Here is a 12,313-nt window from a genome sequence, read left to right on the forward strand (position 1 = left end):
GGCTGCTCCATCAGCTGTCCCTGATGACAGGGAAGGGCAGGTGTACCATGGGAGAACACTGTGTTCCAAGAAAGAACAGTAAAATTTTAGCCACAATGGGATGAAAACCTGGGTCTTCCCCATTCCCTCTTACCTGTCAGCCCTGGGGTCTTTGTCCAGTCCCTTGAAAGGATTGGGGAAATATACCAATGATAGATGCTTACCAACCGCTTTCCTCCCTAGGAGGGTGAGAGGGCTCAGATCCAGAAATAATTTGATACAGAAGATGAATGGAATAATTCCAGCTCCTCATGTTACAAAGCAATTTATACACGGTGCATATAATCATGAATATTGCTTACCATTTTAAGTTCAAAATGGATTTTTACAACCCCCCCTTTTTTTGGTGGGGGTAGAAGGATTTCAATTTTGCCTGTAGATGAAGAAGTTTTCCCTGAATCAGGTGTGAAAGAAAGAGGGAAAGATGATAGAAAGGGCTATGAGCAAAAGTGTAAGTGACACTATCATGGAAAAGGTCAATGCAAATTTTGGAACCAGAGGCTTTTTTAGAATTATGAACTTCATACAAATTCTCTTTTTGAGACTGAATTAACAGCAATCCAAATCCATACACATATTTTTTGTTTTGTATTTTTAAAATTATCTGTAATAGACTTGCTGTGTGGAAATACCAGTGAGGGAGCTGGGGTTTTTTTTTTAACTGATTAAAATGTGAGGAGCTGCTGTGATGATTTCCTCTGTGTTTCCTTTGGCTTCAGATGATACCACAGAGGGAACCCAGTGATGCACACAGGTGACTGATAACAGCTGACACATATGGATCTTAAGCCAAGTGAGTATTATCAGAAAATGAGCTAAAAACCCCCATAAAACTCCCCACTGCCTGATTTCAAAACATTTTTAAAAATCTCAGTGACATGGTAGATGATATTTCATATTAAGCATTCTAAAACACAACTAGTAAAATACCACATTAGAATAAAAACTTTTCCCTTTAATGAATGAGCTATGCATACAACATAAGGATTATTGTACTTTTCAATAGCAGGATATCTGAGAAATGCATATTAGAATTTACAATGAAGTATTGGAAGTCTCTATTTTTCTTTTAATTTTTAAAAATATTTTAATCAAAGTTACACATTGAGAGTTAAAAAAGAAAGTGAAATAATATCATTGGCTTTAAAAGAAAAACAGAAGAGAAACAAAAAAGAGAAATAGCAGTCCTTTGCTAAACCTCTTTTCAATACAGATTTCCTACTCTCTAGAGATCCCACTTCCAATCATTTTAGTTATTGCTTTTCTTATTTACTTTAATATTTTAAAGTAACTGCTTGTACTGTTATTTCTTAATTCCTCATTCCCCAATATTGTCTAGTGACTTCTTACTTAAAAGATATGAATTTTGATCTCTTCCATTCCACATTTCTGTATTTATACTCTCCCATCCTTCTGATGTGGTTTTTGATTGAATCATTGTGGTTCACCTTTTTTGGTTAAATTCCATTCTTTTTCTTTAAAATTTTTTTTTAATTTTTATTTATTGATTTTAAAGAGAGAGGAAGGGAGAACAGTGACAGAGATAGAAATATCAATTTATTGTTTCACTTATTTATGCATCCATTGGTTGATTCTTGTATGTGCCCTGGCTGGAGATCTAACTCGCAACCTTAGTGTATCAGGATGACAGTCTAACCAGCTGAGCCGACCTGTCCAACCTCACTAAGGCTTGAATTCTGTTCTTATTATGATTATTCAAATACCATTCACTGCTGAACCATAGTGAATCATAACACATTTCTTTCTAGTGCAGCTTTCCATTTTCCCTACTAATTGTCTTTGTCATATTTAGTTTTCTATCCATTCACCATTAATTTATTCCCCAACTCCACAACAGGACTGCAGATCTCCTGTCATCTCTCAGTATGTCCAAACATACCAAGTGTGAGGGCCACAGACATGCATGGTTTTAATCCCTCTGAGAAAGCCCGCAATAGGATCGCCTTCTGTTGCCTTTCCTGTTGCCTGGTTACTCCTAGCCAATGACTGAGTGGCAGAGGGGCTTTTTGGCAGCCATTATCTTCTACAGTGGAGGAACATACTCAGCCAAGGAGTACATACAAGAATTTGGAAAGTCACAGAGGCTCAGGGGTGTTTAAATGCTCAGCCAGAGCCGGCTCTGGGATCCTGCTCCGTGGAATGGAGACATTAGGGAGAACGTCCCTGGAGATTTGGGCTCTACAGGTCATTGCAATGCTCGGAACTTGCAGAGGTTGCTCCTTTCTCCACCAAGGACTATCACTTCTCATTGTTGGAAGATGCTGCAAAAAGCCTCTCCTTCATGGCAACAAGAGTCCCCCTCAAGAATGTACCCAGCCCGTCTCCAGGGTGTCAAGCAGGTAACTAAGGTTAAATCCCAGTACAACCCTACTGGGGCTGTGCTGGGTCTGATAAGAGAGAAAAGAAATAAGGCACCTTAGGTGTGACAAGAATTTCTTAACATGTACTGGTAGGAGCCCAGGGGAGAAACACTTGTTACTGAATTTTGACAATGCTTAAGACTGTAAAAAAAACTTATTGACATGGGGTGCTCTGTTTGGAGCATAGGATTTAACATTCTGGCATGAATCCCAGGCAATGGAACAAACTTGCTGCTTGGGTGGATCTTAGAAACCTAGCTAGTGCCATCCTGAGTGACATGGAAATGGCAGACAGTAGGGGAAGGAATACGAAGGCTAAGGGAAATGGGCCTTCAAAGGGAGTAAAGTTTTTTTATCTGATGCTAACGCCTACCAGGAAGCACACACCATGGAAGAGGCACTACTCAGCAACGTAGACAGAATGACTTGGCCATTCGGCATTGTCCAGTCTTTATGCTCAGTCACCGGGAACAGACAGGATAAAGATATGAACACCCTGGAAACATAAACAGAGAGGCCATGGTTGCAGAGATGGAGGCATAGGTGGCCCCAGAACAGGGACTCCCATTTACTAAGGCTTATCTATCTACTGTTGCCTCTGAATGTCCAATTCAGAAAACTAAGAGCAATGCTGAGCCTCTGATACTGCATTTAGTCTAGGATACCAAATAGCTACTTGATAACAAGTCAACCATAGTGGGGCTCTTACCTCCTGAATGGCCAGAGGTTTTTTAACTCTAGGCTAGATGCCTGTTATGCATTTGGGTTTGCTTCCTTGCTTACAGACACTCAGCCAGCACTACTTGCCAGGTGCTTACAGAATACCTGATCCATAGGCATGTAATCCTACACAGCACAGAATCAGACAGGGGACCCAACTCACAGTGATGGAGGTATGGGTGTGAGGATATGACCTTGGAATCTGCTGATCATATTACTTTTTGCACCTTCAAGAAGTAGTGGCTCCATAGAGTGTTGGAATGACCTTCTAAAGGTATAGTGGTAGTGTTAGTTTGGATGTAATACTCCTCAAGGATGGGCCATCCTCGGGATGTAGTATGTGCATTAATTCAGAGTCCTCCATATGGCACTGTGACCCTAATAAGAAAAATACATAGTTATGGGTACCAAAGTTAAAACTGGGAATGGTCCTACTCCTAGTCACCCACTGGGGACCTTTGTGCTTCCCATCCTGCAACTTTGTAAGTCCGTCTTAGTCCTATGACCTGTAGTTGGCAAGCTGGAGACCCCGAAGAGCAATGGTATAATTCCAGTTTTAGTCTGAAAGCCTGAGAACCAGGAATGCCAATAATGTAAGCCCCAGTCAAAGTCCAAGTCTGAAAGCAGGAGAAGACTGAAGTTCCAGCTTGAAGACAGTCAGGCAGAAAGAGCAAATAAATCTCCTTCACTCTGCTTTTTTGCTTTTTTTTTTTTTTTTAATTTCTATCTGTTCAGGCCCTTGATGGATTAAATGAGACCCACTTACATTGGGAAAGGTAATCTGCTTCACCCAGTTTACTAATTCTAATGTTCAGCTCCTCCAGAAACATTGTCACAGACACACTCGAATAAATGTGGTTTTTTTTTTTTATTTTAATGGGGTGACATTGATCAATCAGGGTACATAGGTTCAGAGAAAACATCTCCAGGTTATTTTGACATTTGATTATGTTGTATACCCATCACTCAAAGACATATAGTCTTCCGTCACCTTCTATCTAGTTTTCTTTGTGCCCCTCCTCATCCCCCCTTCCCCCCCATAACCACCACACTCTTGTCCATGTCCCTGAGTCTCATTTTTATGTTCTACCTATGTATGGAATCATATAGTTCTTAGTTTTTTCTGATTTACTTATTTCACTCAGTATAATGTTATCAAGGTCCATTCATGTTGTTGTAAATGATCTAATGTCATCATTTCTTATGGCTGAGTAGTATTCCATTGTATATATATGTACCACATCTTCTTTATCCACTCTTCTATTGAAGGACTCTTTGGTTGTTTCCATGTCTTGGCCACTGTGAACAATGCTGCAATGAACATGGTGCTGCATGTGACTTTACGTACCAGTGTTTTTGGGTTATGGGGGTATACACCCAGTAGAGGGATTGCTGGGTCATATGGTAGTTCTATTCTTAATTTTTTCAGGAACCACCATACTTTCTTCCATAATGGTTATACTACTTTACATTCCCACCAACAGTGGATGAGGGTTCCCTTTTCTCCACAGCCTCTCCAACACTTGTTATTACCTGTTTTGTTGATAATAGCTAATCTAACAGGTGTAAGGTGGTATCTCATTGTAGTTTTGATTTGTATTTTTCTAATAGCTAATGAAGATGAACATCTTTTCATATATCTGTTGACCATTTGTATTTCTTCATGGGAGAAATGTCTGTTCGTGTCCTCTTCCCATTATTATTATTTTTTTTTGTATTTTTCTGAAGCTGGAAACAGGGAGAGACAGTCAGACAGACTCCCGCATGCGCCCGGCCGGGATCCACCCAGCACGCCCACCAGGGGCGACGCTCTGCCCACCAGGGGGCGATGCTCTGCCCCTCCGGGGCGACGCTCTGCCGCAACCAGAGCCACTCTAGCGCCTGGGGCAGAGGCTAAGGAGCCATCCCCAGCGCCCAGGCCATCTTTGCTCCAATGGAGCCTTGGCTGCGGGAGGGGAAGAGAGAGACAGAGAGGAAGGAGGGGGGGGGGAAGCAAATGGGCGCTTCTCCTATGTGCCCTGGCGGGGAATTGAACCCGGGTCCCCAGCACGCCAGGCCGATGCTCTACCGCTGAGCCAACCAGGCAGGGCCTCTTCCCATTTTTTTATTGGATTGTTTGCTTATTTGTTGTTGAGTTTTATGAGTTCTTTGTATATTTTGGATATTAGGCCCTTATCTGTGCTGTTGTTTGAAAATAGCATCTCCTATTTAGTTGGCTGTCTGTTTCAAAAGCTTCTTAGTCTGATGTAGTCCCATTCATTTATCTTTGCCTTCACTTCCCTTGCCTTTGGAGTCAAATTCATAAAGTGTTCTTTGTAACCAAGGTCCATGAGTTTAGTACCTATGTTTTCTTCTATGTACTTTATTGTTTCAGGTCTTATATTTAGGTCTTTTTTATCCATTTTGAATTAATTTTAGTACAAGGTGACAAACTGTAGTTGAGTTTCATTCTTTTGCATGTGGCTTTCCAGTTTTCTCAGCACCATTTGTTGAAGAGGCTTTCTTTTCTCCATTGTGTGTTGTTGGCCCCTTTATCAAAAATTATTTGACCATATATATGTGGTTTTATTTCTGGACTTTCTATTCTGTTCCATTGGTCTGAGTGTCTATTTTTCTGCCAATACCATGCTGTTTTGATTGTCGTGACTCTATAATATAATTTGAAGTCAGGTTTTATAATGCCCTTAGCTTCATTCTTTTCCCTTAGGATTCCTCTGGCTATTTGGTTTTTTTTTATAGTTCCATATAAACCTGATGATTTTGTTCCATTTTTTAAAAAAATGTCATAGGATTTTTGATGGGAATTGCATTAAATTTGTATATCGCTTTGGGGAATATAATAATTTTGACTATATTTATTCTTCCTATCTAAGACCAAGGAATATTTTTCCATTTCATTGTATCTTTTTCAATTTCCCTCAACAATGCTTTCTACTTTTTATTATATAGGTCCTTTACATGCTTTGTTATGTTTATTCCTACATATTTTATTTTATTTTTTTGTTGCAACCATGAAGGGGATTGTTTTTTGAGCTTGTTTTCTGATGTTTCATTGTTGGCATATAGGAAGGCAATGGACTTTTGTATATTAATTTTGTATTCTGCCACCTGACTGTACTGGTTTATTGTTTCTAGTAGTTTTTTTGTGGAGTCTTTGGGGTTTTCAGTGAATAGGATCATATCATCTGCAAAAAGTGAAACCTTTACTTCTTCTTTCTCAATACGAATGCCTTTTTTTTTTCTCTTGTCTGGCTTGAACTGCCAGCACTACATTTAATAAGAGTAGAGAGAGTGGAAAAACTTGTCTTGTTTCTGATTTTAGGGGAAAAGTCCTCAGTTTTATGCCATTTCATATAATGTTAGCTGATGGTTTATCATAGATGGCCTTTATTATGTTGAGATATTTTTTTATACCCATTTTGTAAAGTGTTTTAAACATAAAATGATGTATTTTATTGAATGCTTTTCTGCATCTATTGCTAAGATAAAGTTTTTGTTCTTTGTTTTGTTGATATGGTGTATTACATTAACCATTTTACTTATGTTGAACCATCCTTGTGATTCTGGGATGAATCCCAGTTGATCATGATGAATTATTTTTTAAATATGTTGTTGTATTCAGTTTGCTAGTATTTTGTTTAGTATTTTAGCATCTGTATCCATTAGAGATATTGGTCTGTAGTTTCCTTTTTTTGTGCCCTCCTTGCCAGGTTTTGGTATGAGGGTTATGTTGGCCTCATAACATGCGTTTGTCAGTATTGTTTCTTCTTCAATTTTTTGAAAGACTTTGAGTAGAATAGGAACCAAGTCTTCTTTGAATGTTTGATAGAATTCACTAGTATAGCCGTCTGGCCCTGGACTTTTATTTTGGGGGAAGTTTTTAATAGTTGTTTCTATTTCCTCCCTGCTTATGGGTCTGCTTAGGCTTTCTGCTTCTCCATGACTCAGTCTAGGAAGATTGTATTGTTCTAGGGATTTATCCATTTCTTCTAGATTGTTGAATTTAGTGGCATATAGTTTTTCATAGTATTCTACAATAATTCTTTGTATATCTATGATATCTGTGGTGATTTCTCCTCTTTCATTTTGGATTTTGTTTATATGAGTCCTTTCTCTTTTTTTCCTTGGTGAGTCTTGCCAAAAGTTTGTCAATGTTGTTGATCTTTTCAAAGTACCAGCTCCTTGTTTTCTTAATTTTTTCCATAGTTTTTCTGTTCTCTATTTCATTTATTTCTGCTCTGATATATATTATTTCCTTTCTTCTGCTGGTTTTGGGTTTCTTTGTTCTTCTTTTTCCAGTTCCTTAAGATATGAAGTTAAGTGGTTTACTTGGGCTCTCACTTGTTTGTTCATATAGGCCTGTAGTGATATGAACTTCACTCTTATTACTGCTTTTGCTGAATCCCAGAGATTCTGATATGTGATATTGTTATTTTCGTTTGCCTGTATGTATCTTTTGGTCTCTGTGCTTATTTCTTTTTTGAGCCACTCATTTTTTTAAAAGTATGTTGTTTAGTTTCCACATTTTTGTGGGTTTGTTTACCTCTTTTTTGCAGTTGAATTCTAGTTTCAAGGCTTTATGATCAGAAAATATGCTTGGTATAATTTCAATCTTTCTGAATTTGTTGATGTTATTTTTGTGGCCCAACATATGATCAATTCTTGAGAATATTCCATGTATACTAGAGAAAAATGTGTACTCTGGCAGTTTGGCATGAAATGTCCTGTAGATGTCTATCATATCCAATTGTTCTAGTGTTTCATTTAAGGCCAATATTTCTTTATTGATTTTTTGTTTGGATGAATGATCTAGAGCCGTCAGCTGTGTATTGAAGTCTCCAAGTGTGATTGTATTTTTGTCGGTTTTTGTTTTTAGGTCAGTCAGTAGCTGTCTTATATATTTTGGTGCTCCTTGGTTTAGTGCATATCTATTAAGAAGTGTTATGTCTTCTTGATTTAATGTTTCCTTTGTCATTAAGAAATGACCATTTTGTCTCTACACCTGCTTTTTTTGGATATTTGCTTGGAGTATAGTTTTTCCAACCTTTCACTTTGAATTTGTTTTTATCCTTGTAGCTTAGATGTGTTTCTTGTAGGCAGCATACAGTTGGATTTTCTTTTTTAATCCATTCTGCTACTCTGTGTCTTTTTATTGGTGAGTTCAATGTATTTACATTTAGTGTAATTATTGACATTTGAGGATTTCCTATTGCCATTTTATATATTGCTTTCTGATAGTGTTGTATCTTGTTTGGTTCTTCTCTTTTTTTTTCTATCATTTGTTTTTGTTTGGTTGTAATCCATACTTTTTTTTCCCTCTTACTTCTTTTTTCAAGCCATATGCTTCTGTGATGGTTTTTTCAGGGGTGGTTACTATTAAGTAATGAAAAGGATATATATCATGTTTATGGTAGTACATTATCTCATGAGTGCTTCTGCACTCCATCCTCCTTTACTACTGTTTATCTTTGTCCTCTCCCTATTTTGTCTCTTTGTCACAGATTAATCTTGTTTTTATTGCGATCTTGATGGAGCTTTTACTTGTAGTTTTGTTTTGTTTTGTTCTTTGTGTCTGGTCAGAAAACCCCTTTAATATTTCCTGAAGTGGGAATTTTCTGGTGATAAATTCCCTCATCTTTTCTGTATCTGTAAATGTTTTTATTTCTCCTTCATATTTGAAGGATAGCTTTGATGGGTATAGTATTCTTGGCTGGAAGTTCCTCTCTTTTAGAACTTTAAATATTGGGGTCCACTCTCTTATAGCTTGTAGAATTTCTGCTGAGAAATCTGTTGATAATCTAATGGGCCTTCCTTTATATGTTTTATTCTTCTTTTCCCTGGCTGCCTTGAGAATTTTTTCTTTGCTGTTGGTTTGTGCCAATTTCATTATGATGAATGATGGCACATTATGAAGAATGATGATCATAATGAAATTGAAGTTGGTTTGTTAGGGTTAAGATAACTCAGTGTTCTGTTTGCTTCTTGAATTTGAGGCTTTAGTTCTTTCCACAGGTTTGGGAAGTTCTCCTCTATTATTTGTTTGAATATGTTCTCTATTCCATTTTCTCTCTCTTTTCCTTCTGATATACCCATTATTCTTATGTTGCTCTTTCTGATGGAGTCAGATAATTCCTGTAGGGTTATCTCATTTTTTTTTTGTATTTTTCTGAAGCTGGAAATGGGGAGGCAGTCAGATAGACTCCCACATGCGACCAACCAAGATCCACCCGGAATGCCCACCAGGAGGCGATGCTCTGCCCATCCGGGGCATCACTCTGTTGTGACCAGAGCCACTCTAGCACCTCGGGCAGAGGCCAAGGAGCCATCCCCAGCACCCGGGCCGTCTTTTGCTCCAATGGAGCCTTGGCTGCAGGAGGGGAAGAGAGAGACAGAGAGGTAGGAGAGGGGGAGGGGTTGAGAAGCAGATGGGTGCCTCTCCTGTGTACCCTGGCTGGGAATCTAACCTGGGACTTCTGCACGCCAGGCCGACGCTCTACCACTGAGCCAACTGGCCAGGGCAGGTTATCTCATTTTTTAAAATTTGTGAGTCTCTCTCCTCTTCTCTCTGTAGTGCCTCTAGTTGCCTTTCTTCTTTGTCACTTATTCTCTCCTCTGTCTGGCCTGTTCTATTGGCTAAGCTTGTTACTTTGTTTTTCAGTTCATGAATTGAGTTTTTCACCTGTTTGATTTGTTTTCATAGTTTCAATTTCCTTAGTGAAGTATTTTTTCTGTTCATTGAATTGTTTTTGAGCTCCCTAAATTGCCTTTCTGTGCTGTCTTATATATCCCTGAGTACTTTTAGGAATTCAATTTTAAATTCTCTGTCATTTAACTCCAAGGTTTCTAAGCTATTGAAAATTTTTCTATAGATTTTTCCTCATCTATCTGAGCTACATCTCTGTCTTTTTTATCCATGATATTTGATTTCTTTTTCTTTAATGGCATTTGAGAGTGATATTGTTAATAACACTAATAAGAGTTGATAAAAAAAAAAACTTTTTTGAGAAACTGCAGTGAAAAACTGAAAATTCTATTGTGCTAAGTGGAACAAAAATAAGTAGAATGGAAAGCCTGGGTTGAGGAGGAAATGACAAAGAGGCTAAAAATGAGGCAAGAACCCACAAAATGCCACAAGGAAAATATTTGGATCAAGAATAAAATAATTTGTGAATGACAGTTGAATGAGAGAAATAGTGTAAGAGAAAAGAAAAAGAGAAAAAAATACTGTTAAAAATGAGAATTCCATTGTATTAAGTGGCACAAAAACTATTGAAGAGAGAGCCAGAGATGGGGGAAATGCTAAAGAGATAAAAATCAAAGTAAAAAGCACAAAAAATGCCACAAAGAAAAAATCTGAATCCAGAATAAAATAATTTGTTTGTGGGTAAGATTCGAAAGAGAGAAAAATGAAAGAGAAGAGAAGAAACAAAAAGAGAGACAGAGAAAAAAATTGATTTAAGTTTTTTGGAATGTAACACTCATAGAAAAAAAAGAATGGAAAATGTAACACTTATGGGCAATAAAGTTCAAAATGAAAAGAAAAGAATAAAACAGAAAGAGGATAAAATGATCAAGGTGGAAGGAAAAAAAAATACAAGAAAAAAATGAAAAAAGTTATAAAGACTGTGGATTTTACCCGGTTTTGAGATGTTTTCTTCTTCCTTTTTCTTTCTTCTCTCTCTTTTTGGCCCGTGGCACTGTACCCCAGGTTCTGCCCCTGTGGCACTCGTAGGCAGAGATTTGCTGTTGTGTCGCTATGGTGATGACATAAACTAGGCCTCAGTCCCGTTGGTAAGTGGGGCTTGTTAGCATTTGCACATTACGACAATGGGAGAGTCCATTTTCCCAGAGCCTCTCCCCAAGATTCTCCTTCCTGAACCAGCAGCCTGGGGACCTAACTGTGAAGTGGTCCCAGCCACTGCCTGAAGAGCAAGAGGCTCTAAGAGCTGCCAAATGCCCCCTCTATCCCCAGTCAACACAGAGTTCTGGGTAAAGCTTTGCCAGCCAGAGCTGCCAGCATAATCAGGCAGAGCTGGGAGCTGATTGCCTTTCAGGTGTCTTTCTATGAGCCTCCGGGCATATCTAGTATGCCTCAGCACTATACAGGTCTGCTCTCCAGAGGCTGTCGCAAGCTGCCTGCATGCCCTTCCCCCCCGCAGGGGGGGGGGATCACTTCCGCACTTCTCTTCCCCAGGAGTTGCTTTGTTAGCCTGTATGGCTAGTGGAGGTGCCATGCCCAGACAGATCCAGGTGTAGGGAAGCTGGCTTTCTTGCACTTCCCGAGCGTTATTGTTGTTTGGAAAGCCAGGATTATTCAGAAACTCTCGTCACAGCCTATGCAGAAGGCTGCTACTGACAGCGTCCAACCCAGCCCCTCTGTCCGGGAAAGCCGGCACCCACGGCCAAAGCACCAGGTGGATCCACTCGCACAGTACCCACGCTTGCTGACTGGGATACTGGGAGTAAACAAGGCAACTGCTCGCCCACCTCTACTGGGGTCTGCTGCTGGCATTAGCTCCATGTGGGCTGAGCCGCAGGCATACTCTCTCCTCGGCTTGAACGTCTCTGCTCTAGCCCAGCTCTTTCTACGCTCCCAGCCCTCCCTTCCTCTCAGTTCCAGGTGAAAGCAGCCCTTCCTCAGATCAGTGAGGAAAGTGGAATACTCTGTTCTCTGTCTTGTTTCCTTCAGAGTGGGTTATATATTCAGCCACCTTTTTGCCCAATCATGTACCTTTGTTTGATGTATGTGTATTTCAGATGCTCCTGAGATTGTTTTTCTGTCTCTAGTTGTTGAATTTGTTGAAATTTCAGGGAGACGTGTTGGGAGCACTCCTCACGACGCCATTTCTCTGATTTCACTCAGATAAATGTTTAACTGAATATCTGGGTACTCCTCAGCCTAGTCAAGTTGACACATAAAATTAATCATTACAAAGTACTTAAAGAGGAACACATATGGAGCCAAGTGATTCTCTAAGCAATCCATTGCTTAACTGTAACTGTGAATAGACACAATAGAAATACCTAAGGCCCTTCAAGAATGAAGGTTTGGGCCCTGCTTGTTAGCTCAGCAGACAGAGCATTGGCCTAGTGCTGTCATGGCGAACCTTTTTATAAAAACCACCTACTTTTGCAGTGCTGGTCAACCTGGTCCCTCCTGCCCACTAGTGGGC

General features: G+C 39.3%; 1 long non-coding RNA gene across 2 annotated transcripts in view; it reads left to right on the forward strand.

Moving 5' to 3' along the window:
- Nucleotides 1-12,313, forward strand: part of LOC136386919 (uncharacterized) — a 150,646-nt gene that overhangs the window by 45,931 nt on the left and 92,402 nt on the right. For both annotated transcript variants that reach the window (XR_010748052.1, XR_010748053.1), the window contains exon 2: nucleotides 759-832. This is a non-coding gene — a long non-coding RNA (uncharacterized lncRNA). The remainder of the gene's footprint in view (nucleotides 1-758; nucleotides 833-12,313) is intronic.

This window comes from Saccopteryx leptura, unplaced genomic scaffold (genome assembly GCF_036850995.1).
Source record: "Saccopteryx leptura isolate mSacLep1 unplaced genomic scaffold, mSacLep1_pri_phased_curated manual_scaffold_21, whole genome shotgun sequence".
NCBI classification, from domain to species: Eukaryota; Metazoa; Chordata; class Mammalia; order Chiroptera; family Emballonuridae; genus Saccopteryx; species Saccopteryx leptura.